The following is a 12,368-nucleotide window of genomic DNA, read 5'->3' on the forward strand; positions in this document are numbered from 1 at the left end:
CGCAGAAAAGGTGGTTCAACCAACACAGACTGCTTTCATGCCAGGGAGGCATATCTTAGAAGGTGCAGTTATTCTTCACGAGACTATTCATGAGCTTCATAGGAAGAAGTTGGATGGGGTGTTATTTAAAATTGATTTTGAAAAGGCATATGACAAAGCAGACGATGCGTATGAAAGGCTTTGATCCGACGTGGTGTCAGTGGGTGCAGCGCTATATCGAGAAAGGGAGTGTGGGTATTAGAGTAAACGATGACATAGGTCATTATTTTCAAACTAAGAAGGGGCTCCGTCAGGGAGATCCTTTATCTCCTATTCTTTTCAATATAGTTGCAGATATGCTTGCTATTTTGATTCAGAGAGCGAAGGAGGATGGCCAGGTTAGTGGGCTTATCCCTCATCTAGTTGATGGGGGTATCTCCATTTTACAATATGCGGATGACACGATTCTTTTCATGGAGCATGATTTAGACAAAGCGTTGAATATGAAAATGGTCCTATGTATCTTTGAACAATTGTCAGGGCTCAAAATTAATTTTCACAAGAGTGAGTTGTTTTGTTTTGGGAGGGCGAGAGATATGGAGACAGAGTATAAGACTCTATTTGGGTGTGACATTGGTTCTCTGTCATTCAGATATTTGGGGATTCCAATACATTTTAGAAAACTGACAAATGGGGAGTGGAAACCCGTGGAGGATCGATTTGAGAAAAAATTTAGTTGTTGGGCCGGTAAGATGCTCTCCTATGGTGATCGTTTAACTCTGATTAATTCTGTACTCACAAGCTTGCCAATGTTTATGCTTTCCTTTCTTGAGGTGCTTGTTGGGGTTAGAAAACGATTAGACTTTTTCCGATCACGTTTTTTTTGGCAAAATGATGGACACAAGAGAAAATATAGGCTGGCAAAATGGAATATTATTTGTAGGCCCAAGAGTCAGGGGGGATTGGGAGTGGAGGTCATCGAATTAAAGAACAAGAGTTTGCTTAGCAAGTGGCTTTTCAAACTTATTAATGAACAAGGTGTTTGGCAACAATTGTTGCAAAATAAATATTTAAAGGATCAGACTTTGTCTCAAGTTGCTGCAAGACCAACCGATTCTCCATTCTGGAAGGGTTTAATGAAGGTCAAAGAGGACTTCTTCACGCGTGGGTCAATGGAAGTAGGAAATGGACAAAATACGAGATTCTGGGAGGATGTCTGGCTTGGGAATAGACCCATTCGCGATCAATATCCCTCTCTTTATCGTATTGTTAATCGATCTAATGTTTCGGTCGCCCAAGTGATGAGTGTGATCCCCTTGAACATAGGTTTTAGGAGGGCGCTATCGGGCTATAGGTGGGACAGATGGGTTCACCTTGTTACTCGTCTTATGGGAGTGCAGCTTACTGATTCTAATGATGTATTTCGTTGGAATCTTACGGCGTCGGGTCAGTTCTCGGTTAAATCGATGTATCTAGATTTGCTTGATAATCCTGTAGGGATTTTTAAAAAATACATTTGGAAGATTAAAGTTCCACTTAAAATCAGAATTTTTTTGTGGTTTCTTCATAAAAAGGTCATTCTAACTAAAGACAATCTCAAAAAAAGAAATTGGCAGGGGTGTTCTAAATGTTGCTTTTGTGATCACGATGAGACAATTCAACATTTATTTTTCGCTTGCCCGTTTGCAAAGATTCTTTGGCGCATTATTTACTTGACTTTTAATATCCCAACACCTATGAATGTGAATAATCTGTTTGGTAATTGGTAAAATGGCGTGTCTAAGAAGGATACATGCCATATCAGAGTTGGAGTTTGCGCTTTTCTTTGGGCAATCTGGAATGTCCGTAATGATTTTGTCTTTAACAAAAAAAGTTTCCCATCTTTTCTGCAGGTTATTACTATGGTTACCCACTGGATCCATATGTGGTCTTATCTCCAGCCGGAGGATGTGCGCCGGGACATGGATATTGGGTGCAACCGCTTGGCGACGGTAGCACGGGATTTCTACAGCCGGTGCGGTTGGCGTACTGATAGGCGGCTCACATGAAGATCTTGTGGCGGCGCGTCTTTTTTATCTTTTTTAGATGGCTAGTTCATGTCGAGACTTTGAGTGATCCATGATTTGTAATAAATTTGTTTTGGAGACCTAATAAAGTTAATAAAGGGCCGCATGCATCAATTGATGCAGAGGCTGGGGTTTTATCCCCCTTATCGAAAAAAAAGGAGTTATTCAAATGGGAAGATAGACCTGACATTAGACTCGAGGAGGATTTTTTTTCTCTAGTGGTGAAAATGTTACCTAGAGAAGAATGTCATGTTATAAAGTTGATTCTCTTGGGAGGAAATTAATAAAACATTGTTTTCCTCGTGTGCTGATGGAGCACTAGGACCTGACGGGCTCTCCTTCATGTTCTACCAGCGGTACTACTGTACTAGGATATTGATAAGCAAGAATTCCTAGAAATGTTTGAAGAGTGGTATGAGGGTAATTTGGACACATATATAGGATCATTTTTTACCATGATCACTTTAATCCCCAAAGAAAATGATGCTAGGATATTTTTACCATGAAAATTTTAGACCTATTAGCCTCCTTAATTGTGGTTTTAAGATATTTCCTAAGGTAGTTACCAATAGGTTTTCCAAAATTATTGATAGGTTAATTGCTTATTGTCAATCTGGTTTCACTAGAAGTAGATTTATTTTAGAAAGTGTAGTCACTCCCCATGAAGTAATTCATGTAATTCATAAGAGGAAGGAACATGGTTTGGTTTTTAAAATAGATTATAAGAAAGCTTATGATAAAATCAATCTAGAAGCTAGATGGTTTGGCCCTAAAATAATTGCCTTGATTATGCAGCTTACTCAAGGGGGCTAGTTGGAGTGAAAGTCAATGATGTAGAAGGGGATTTCTTTCAGATTGGATTGGCAAAGGCTTGAGGCAGGGGGGCCTTTTGCACAAGTGTTTTTCAATGTAGTGGTAGATGTGTCATTACAACAGAAATAGCCCCGTAGAGACATTATTTGGTCTCCTAGAGACATTATCTCTTCCTATACACTAGAGTAGAGACGTTTGTTAAGTGTCACATAAGTGCTACTACATGCATTGTCTCTAGGAGAAAAAGACACATCTAGAATGTCTTAACATATTGTAAGACATTTCGTAGAGGCACTACACATTGTCCATGCATTCTATAAGGCATTAGTAAAGACATTTCGTTATGTAATTATTCTCCAGCATATATAAAAATAAACTATAAAAGTTTGTACTCGTCTAGGCACTTAGCATCACAACATCTTGCTAATACTCTTACAGAAAATCTTATCATGACTATATAGAAAGCCTCGAGATTATGTAAAATGCCTCTATGGAATGTAAATAGTGTCTCTAGCTATTATGTAAGGTCACTTTAGAAAGTGTCTCAAAAATGCATCTATATTACTTATTGCGGAAGTTTCTTTAGTGTCTCATAGAATGACTTTAAACATGCATTTGATACTCATGACAAAAATATCTCAACATGTGTTTCCATAGTTAATACAATTCAGATGGTGTCTACAATAAGTATCTCTACAGCGAGGCGCCTATGGTGACTTCGTCAATATCAAGACCCATCGAATCAGTTCTTCGATGCAATCTCTCAGAGGTTCTCATAGGGGTAGGGTGTACGTGTGTGCGTTCATAGGGGTAAGTGTGTACGCGTATCTGCGAGCGTCTTTGATTGTACTGTGTTTCGCAAAAAAAAAAATCTCTACATCAAGGAAAGTGCCTCTACATGATTATTTAAACATTTGATAAAGGAAAATCATGATGGAGTAGCAGGTGATTTAAAGTGGTAAGTCTGCGGTAATGCAGATGATGCCTTTCTCTTATTGGAGAAACATGAAAGAGTGGCAGTAAATTTAAAGTGGATCTTGACCTGCTTTGAGAAGCTCTCAAGGATGAGGATTACCTATGACAAGAGTGAATTGGTCACTATTAACATGGAACAGGCTGAAACCTTGCCTTTCTTGGACATCTTTCAATGTATGGAAGGCATGTGGCCCGTGAAATATCTATGGCTTCCTTTACATTTTGAAATACTTAAGAGCGAAGACTTGCAGTCGCTGATAGATAGTTTACTAGGACATATGGCAGGCTGGAGAGGTAAACTTTTGTCCTTAGAAGCAAAAAAAGGATATTGATCCAAACTGTGTTAGCTAGTAGTCCTATGTACTTGTTGTCCTTAAACTCCTGAAGTGGGCGTTGAAGTTAATTAATACTTAGTTAGCCAACCGTTTGTGGGCAGCGAAAATTCACTTACCTAACAGGCACTCTATTTGTTAAAAGCTGCATTCAGGCCCAAGGTAGTTTGTGGAAAAAGATTACTGATGCTAAGTATGATACGAGAAGTCCTAATATCCTTTACTGCGAGGATACACACCCCTCAATCTTCTGGAAAAGTGTGATTTAATGGTTGTTAAACTAGGTTATAGATGGAAGGATGGTAATGAAAAATCTATTAGGTTTTGGAAAAACGTGTGGTTTGAGAACATTCCCCTAGCCACACAATTCTGGGATATATTTATTGTAGTTAACCAACAAACTAAAACAATTGAGGAGTTGTGGGATGGATCTTAGTTGAGATGTACCTTTAGGAAAACCATTCACTGACGCCATGATAATTCGGTGGTAGGTAATCTTTGAAATAGCTAGAAGTATTAGCCTTAACTAGCTGAATGCCCGTGCGTTGCTACGAAATAACAATAAAATATTCATGTGTTCTTTGAAATGTTGTTCAATTTTATGTCACGAGTGAGTCTTGTCAGAAACATCTATATCTTCATCTTTGTTTTTTTTTCACCACGTCTACAAGAAGATGATTGGCTCCCTCAATAGTTCAATTTACTTGATAGTTTTTATCTATCAATTTTTCATTAATTTGAGAACAATGTTATAGTAGAAATACCGAAAAACCAATTGTTACTAAAATAGGGCTATTTGCCGAGTGTTTTTATTTCGGAACTGGGAAAATAGCAGGTTTTGTCTAGTGTCACGATCAAAACACTTGGCAAAAGCACGCCACGGCAAGCCCTTGAGACACGTGGCCACATTGCATGTGAGTAACGATTGACAACGTAAACGGTTTGTTGAGTATCCTCTAAGGGATACTCATAAAACTACTAATTACTTTTGCCACCGGATATCTGTTGTGTACTCTTTGCCGAGTGCAAACACTCTCGGAAAACTATAGTACCAATATTTTTTTCTCCAGAATGTATGTCGTGTACTCTATACGAAGCTGAAAGGATCGTATGCCGCACCTAGGGGGGGGGGGGGTGAATAGGTGCTAACCAATTTTTAGTTCTTTTTCAATTTAGGCTTGACACAAAGGTGAATTCTCTAGATATGCAACTAAGTGAATTTACCTATATGACAAGGCAAACAACTAAGCAAGATATAGCTAAGCAATATAAGAGATAGAATAGGATAGAGGTAACCGAGAGTGGAGCACGCGATGACACGGAGATGATTCCCGTAGTTCCCTTCCTTTGCAAGAAGGTACGTCTACGTTTGGAGGAGTGTGGTTGCTACGAAAGCCAAACCAACAGCCACGAAGGCTTCACTCAGATCTCCGGTGAGCAACGCCACGAAGGCCTAGCCCACTTCCACTAAGGGATTTCCTCGAGGCGGAAACCGGGCCTTTACAAGGTTCTTGGGGCACACATCCACAACCGAATTGGAGGCTCCCAAATCTGTTACAACACAACAATCAACAACAATACATCAACACAAATCAACTAGGGATCCAAAGAGGAACACTAGCAAGGGGGCCCTCAACAAAATGAGGGGGAAATGCAAATTGCTTCGGTGAAGATGTAGATCGGGGTCTTCTCCTTCGATTCTCCAAAGCACAAGGGATTTGGGTGGTTGAAGGAGGAGATCCGATGGATTTGGTGTTCTTGGTGGCTCAACAATGGTGTATGACTTTTTGGGGAAGAAGTGAGCAGCCAAACCACTTGGGGAAGAAGGGTATTTATAACCCTGGAGAAAAACTGCCGTTGGAGGGCTGAGCGGTAGTACCAGCCAGGTTGGGCCGGTACTACCGGCCACAGTCGAGTAGCTCGGGCCAAGAAGGGGTGGCCACGTGGCCAAAATGGAGCCGGGCCGAAGGGGGAGGCCGGAGCCTCCGGCCGGGGTATCGGCCGTGGTACCGCCGGGGCCCCAACTCCCCTGGCAAGTGTGCTGAGGCGCCCCGCGCCAACCGGTACCTTGGGCGGTACCAAGGCCGGAGCCTCCGGCCGTGGCCAGGCCGGCGGTACCGCCCAAGCCTCCGGCCCCTCCTTTTCTTTCTTTTTCTCTTCTTCTTCTCATTTCTTCCTTTCTTCTTTTCTTTCTTTTCTCTTCCGATATCTTGCACGCTCTTCACACTTTGGGCATCTAGAGAATGTAATAACCTACAAATCTTATATATTGAAATGTTCATATATCATCATTGTCATCAACACCAAAACTATATATAAAATGAGATATGTTCTTTCAATCTCCCCCTTTTTGGTTTCTTGATGACAACATAAGATTTGCATAAGATGTGAGTATTTGAGCAAAGAAAATATAAGACAATATAAGAAGCTCCCCCTAGACATGTGCATCCAATAGAATTAACATTTGAATAAGAGGCACATAATCTAGGATCAAAATACTCAAGTAAATATGATTCACCAACAAGTGCAAAGATACAGAGTAAGCAAATAAATTCATCACTTGCATTTGTGAATAGACAAGCATATATGAGTAAAGACAAGTGTTGAGTTTAGAGATCATACCACATGAAGTTCACTTAGTCTTTACCATAGAGATAGATAGGTAATGTCTCATACATAAATAGATAGCCCCTATGTCTCACACACATAGATAAGGTTCATAAAGCATAATAAGTAGTTCTCAACAATAGATAACCATAAGTCACAAGCATAAAGAGTCAAAGAAAACGCAAGCTTGTGACTTCCCATGCAAGTCCCGAACCTAATAGAACTCTTCTCCCCCTTTGACATCAAGATGCCAAAAAGGTTGAAGAGCGATGCTATCGTCCCTAGCCATCAAGGAAGTCCCCGGCAATATCGGAGTCGACATCATAGGAGGGTCCATCCTCGCCATCAGACCACTGGCTATGAGCAGAAATCCACTGAGGCTTCGGAAGGATATTCTCTTCAGATCCTGGAGGAGACACTTCCACACCAAGCTTTGTCATGATGCTCTTCTGACGGCGTCGAGCTTTCTTCTCTGCCACATAGGCGTCATACATACGCTCCTGAATATCCAGCTGGAGGCAGAAGGTCTTCTTTACCTTGATCTTGAGTTTGGTGTACCAAGAGGGCTCGAGCATGGGATCATATGCGGAGTGAGCCGGAGGCCCCCCAAGGGCCATATGAGGAGTAAAGCCATCAATGAGTTTGAGGCCATCAAACCGGTGAGCAGGAGCAGTGGAAGGATCTGCAGGACCTGCTGAAGTAGCTGCTGAGGCCGAGGTAGGAGCTGGGAGCCCATGATCTTTGATAAGAATGTTCTTGCGACGATGCTCAATGAGGGGTGAGTATGGTTCCAGAATAGCGCCCTCAAATTTCTGACGCCACACCTCAGAAATAAGCTTCATGATGAAGGGAGCAAAGGAAGGAGACCTCTTCTCCACCATACGCCCGAAGATCTGGTTCCACAGGCAATCCATGACATCCATCTTCTTACCTTTGCCCTTCCGGAGATGAGTTTGAAGCATCAAGTCAATGACAAAAGAATGGATCTCATCAACATTACCAACTCTGACGGCAACGGTCTCACGGTAGATGCGAAGCATAATATCATATACGGGTTGGAGACCGGAAGTGAATCCAAGCTTGCATCGACCGGGCATATAGAGCGGCGCAAGAACATCTTTGGTGCTTGCATTAGACTCCTCATGAAACCTCCAACCACTAGAACGGTCATCTTCACAATTTTCCGGAATAGGATAACCAAGAATCTGTCCAAAGTTGCTCCAAGTGGTAGTGAGTACCTCATCACGAGTCATCCAAGTAATGGAGCAAGCTTTATCCTCATGAAAATAGACTGTGGCAAAGAACTGAGTCACAAGGTACGGATCATAGTTGCATTGGAAATTCATGATGGGAAGCAAACCAAACTCCTCGCAAATCCCAAGAGCTTCATGAAAGTAGGCATTCTTCTTCAAATGGTCAATGTTGATATACCGTTGATCAACAACCTTCATCTTGGGAGGATAGACTTCATTGAATATGCACTCTTGAACCTCGGTGTAGAAGTGGCGGTTGCGGGTGCGAGAAGACCGAGGCCCCAAATAGGGGTTAGCGGTGCGAATAGCCATGTATGCATGAAGGCGGACGCTGCCATAGGACTCAATAGCCTTTTTCCCTTTCTTTTTATTTGCCAAAGAAGCACCACGCGCAGTAGTGGCACGGGGTAACACTTCATCTTGTTCAACAAACTCATCCTCAAGGGTCGGATCCCCTCGCCTCTTCCGACTAGCACCTGTGAAATAGACGAACAGAGCCGAGGGAAATATGGGATAAGGGCACAAGCTCATCTCAATTAAACAAAATTTTGACCCAAAATACACATGCATGATGAATAAAAAAATGGCCACACACAATAGGTAAAAAAATGCTACATAGTAGAGGTTAACGGTGCTACATACTAGAGGACATAGATCAGCAATAGATACAACCTCTTAGTGAAAGATTTAGCCAAAAATCTAAGCATGTAGAACCGCCAACCAACAAACATGTAAGCCAAAATACGAGCAAAATACACGGAGGGAGAGGCTAATACCGGGAGCCATGGAGGAGGAGAGGTGGGGGAAGGCTCCCACGGAGCCGATCCGGCCGGAGGGGGGCGGAGGATGGCGGGGGAGCGGGGGAGGCGCGCGGCAGGGCGGCGGCTGTGCGGCAGGGGCGGTTTGGAGGCGTTTGGGGAAGGAGGCGTTTGGGGAAGAGAGGGTGAGCCTGGGGCTCGACCCGACCTCTCTTGGAGGTACCGGCCCGAGGCCGGCGGTAGTACCGGCCAGGCCCCAGGCGGTACTACCGGCCTGGTCAGGCCCGGGTCGGCCAGCCTCCTCCCTTTTTTTTATAAAACACCCCTGTTTTTTAAAACACAATTTGGTCAAGGATAAACATGAGTTTTGGTATGCAAAAAAAAAATTGTTTGAAACGAGCTTGTGAAAGACATAGAAAGCTTTTAGAGATGAGAGAATGGCTTAGGATGGACACAAAGAGGGGTATGGTACTATGAACTCAAGTTTGCAAGGATCAACACAAGAGAAAGCCAAACATTGAGCCAATTCCCATAAGAACAAGGAGATGTCAATAAAATCCAATGAAGATCCAAATTACTCCAACTCTTCACAAAGAAGAGTGTGGTGGCCTAGGCCACCATATATGAGTGTTGTGGCATGGCACCGCGAAGATATATCTTGGGTCCAAGCCACTACTCATCATTGAAGCTCACATATCAACATATGATATAAAGAGAATGATATCTTAATGTTGGCATTATGGGGGGAGGGATAGCTCAATAATTTAAACCGCACTCCCCCTATATCCATGCCCACATATAAACCAAATAAAGTTTTGAGACGAAGGTGTGTTTGCAAGATGGTCAAGCTATACTCCTTGAATCAATGATATTTAGCTCATTCCTCAAATAAGTGAACCTTGCTTCATCAAGAGGCTTCGTGAATATATCGGCAAGTTGATCTTTGGTAGGAACATAGATAAGCTCAATATCACCACGGGCAACATGATCCCTAATGAAATGATTCCGGATCTCAATATGCTTCGTTCTTGAATGTTGCACCGGATTATAGGCAATCTTGATGGCACTTTCATTGTCACATAATAGAGGCACTTTGTCACAAATGACACCGTATTCCTTTAAAGTTTGCCTCATCCATAACAATTGAGTGCATCCACTTGCGGCGGCAACATATTCGGCTTCGGCGGTGGAGAGAGATATACAATTTTGCTTCTTAGAAGACCAACACACCAAGGACCTACCAAGAAATTGGCAAGCCCCGGAGGTTGATTTCCTATCATCCTTGTCTCCCGCCCAATCCGCATCGGTGTATCCATTGAGAATAAAGCTTGAGCCTTTGGGGTACCAAATACCATATCTTGGGGTATCAACCAAATATCGAAAGATTCTCTTGAGAGCTATCATGTGGCTCTCCTTAGGAGAAGCTTGATACCTTGCACACACACCAACACTCAACACTATGTCCGGTCTAGATGCGCAAAGGTAAAGCAAGGATCCAATCATGGAGCGATATACCTTTTGATCCACCTCTTTACCATTGGGATCAAGTGCAAGATGACATTTGGTAACCATAGGAGTGGCAACACCTTTCATCTCGGTCATCTTGAACCTCTTGAGCATGTCTTGGAGATATTTTGCTTGGTTGATGAAGGTTCCTCCTCTCAATTGCTTGATCTCAAAACCAAGGAAGAACTTCATCTCTCCCATCATAGACATCTCAAACCTATCGGTCATAAGCTTTGAGAATTCATCATTGAAAGCTTTGTTAGTAGAGCCAAAGATAATATCATCAACATATAATTGGCAAACGAAAAGCTCCCCATTGACCCTCTTAGTAAAAAGAGTGGGATCGATTAGCCCAACATCAAACCCACGGTCTACCAATAATTCCTTAAGGTGCTCATACCAAGCTCTAGGAGCTTGTTTGAGACCATAAAGAGCTTTATCAAGCTTGTAGACATGGTTAGGGAAGTTGAGATCCTCGAACCCCGGGGGTTGCTTAACATAAACCTCTTCATGCAAGGGACCATTAAGAAATGTACTTTTCACATCCATTTGTTGTAACTTAAAGTTATGATGCGATGCATAAGCAAGAAGGATACGGATGGACTCAAGGCGAGCCACGGGAGCATAGGTTTCTCCAAAGTCAATTCCCTCAACTTGAGAGAACCCTTGAGCCACCAATCTTGCCTTGTTCCTCACAACATTTCCAAACTCATCTTGCTTGTTCTTGAATATCCATTTAGTGCCAATAACATTGCGGCACCCCTTTGGCTTCTCTACTAAGGTCCACACTTTGTTGCGCTTGAAGTTGTTGAGTTCTTCATGCATAGCTTCCAACCAATCCGAATCTTCAAGGGCTTCAAATACTTTCTTGGGTTCTACTAAGGAGATATAAGCATGATGATTGCTAAAGTTAGCCAATTGCCTTCTTGTGGAAACTTTTGCCCTTATATCACCAAGGACCTTGTCATGTGTGTGTTCACGAATTTCAAGGTTCCTTTCTCTCCTTGCTAGACGACGGGCCTCGATCTCCTCCTTGGTTCTTCTTGGCCTTGGAGGTATCACTTGATCAACTTGATCTTTTGGGTCCCCGTCTTGACCTTCAACTTGAGCAACTTCAATTTCTTGAGAGTGCTCAAACTCATGTGCTTGATCTTGGACATCATTTGGTGCGGAGCAAATATCAAATGGATACTCGTCGGAGCCATCATGAATTCTTGATTGATCTTGACCTTGATCTTCTCCTTGATCTTCTCCTTGATCTTGTCCTTGATCTTGCACACAAGAAGGAGGGTTTTGTTCTTGTTCTTGGGTTGGTGCATCATTTGCTTCACTTGATGGGGTTTGTTGATGTTGAGAAGATGAGGGCTCCACCGTGGTAGAGCATAGTCCTTCCCGAGACGCCACACCGTGACCCTCAACGGGGCGGAAAAATCCCACACCCATTCTTACTATGGCATCTTGATGTATTTCATCACCTGCACATACATCAACTTGCCCCACTTGGGAGCCATCATTTTCTTCGAACCTCACACTACAAGATTCAATGATAATCCCGGAGGCTATATCAAAGATTCTATAAGTGTGAGACTCGGCACCGTAACCAACAAATATACCCTTCAAAGCTTTAGGAGCAAATTTAGATAAACGAACCCCTTTGATTTTGTAGAAACACTTACACCCGAACACCTTGAAGTATGAGATATTAGGCTTGTTCCCGGTGAGTATTTCATATGGAGTCTTGTTCAAGCCCTTGCGGAGATAGAGCCGGTTAGAGGAGTGACAAGCGGTGGAGATGGCTTCGGCCCAAAAGTTATAGCGGGATTTATACTCCGCCATCATAGACCTTGCCATATCCATAAGAGTCCGGTTCTTCCTCTCCGAAACACCATTTTGTTGAGGGGTGTAAGCAGCGGAATATTGATGACGAATCCCCTCATCACTAAGAAAATCATTGAGTGTGTAGTTCTTGAACTCGGAGCCGTTGTCACTTCTTATTGCCATAATGAGGAGGTTGTGTTGGCGTTGCACCTCGGTGCAAAGTCAATGAATATTTGTTGAGTCTCATCTTTCGTCTTGAGA

The sequence above is a fragment of the Lolium perenne genome, chromosome 4 (genome assembly GCF_019359855.2).
Source record: "Lolium perenne isolate Kyuss_39 chromosome 4, Kyuss_2.0, whole genome shotgun sequence".
In the NCBI taxonomy this organism is placed as follows: domain Eukaryota; kingdom Viridiplantae; phylum Streptophyta; class Magnoliopsida; order Poales; family Poaceae; genus Lolium; species Lolium perenne.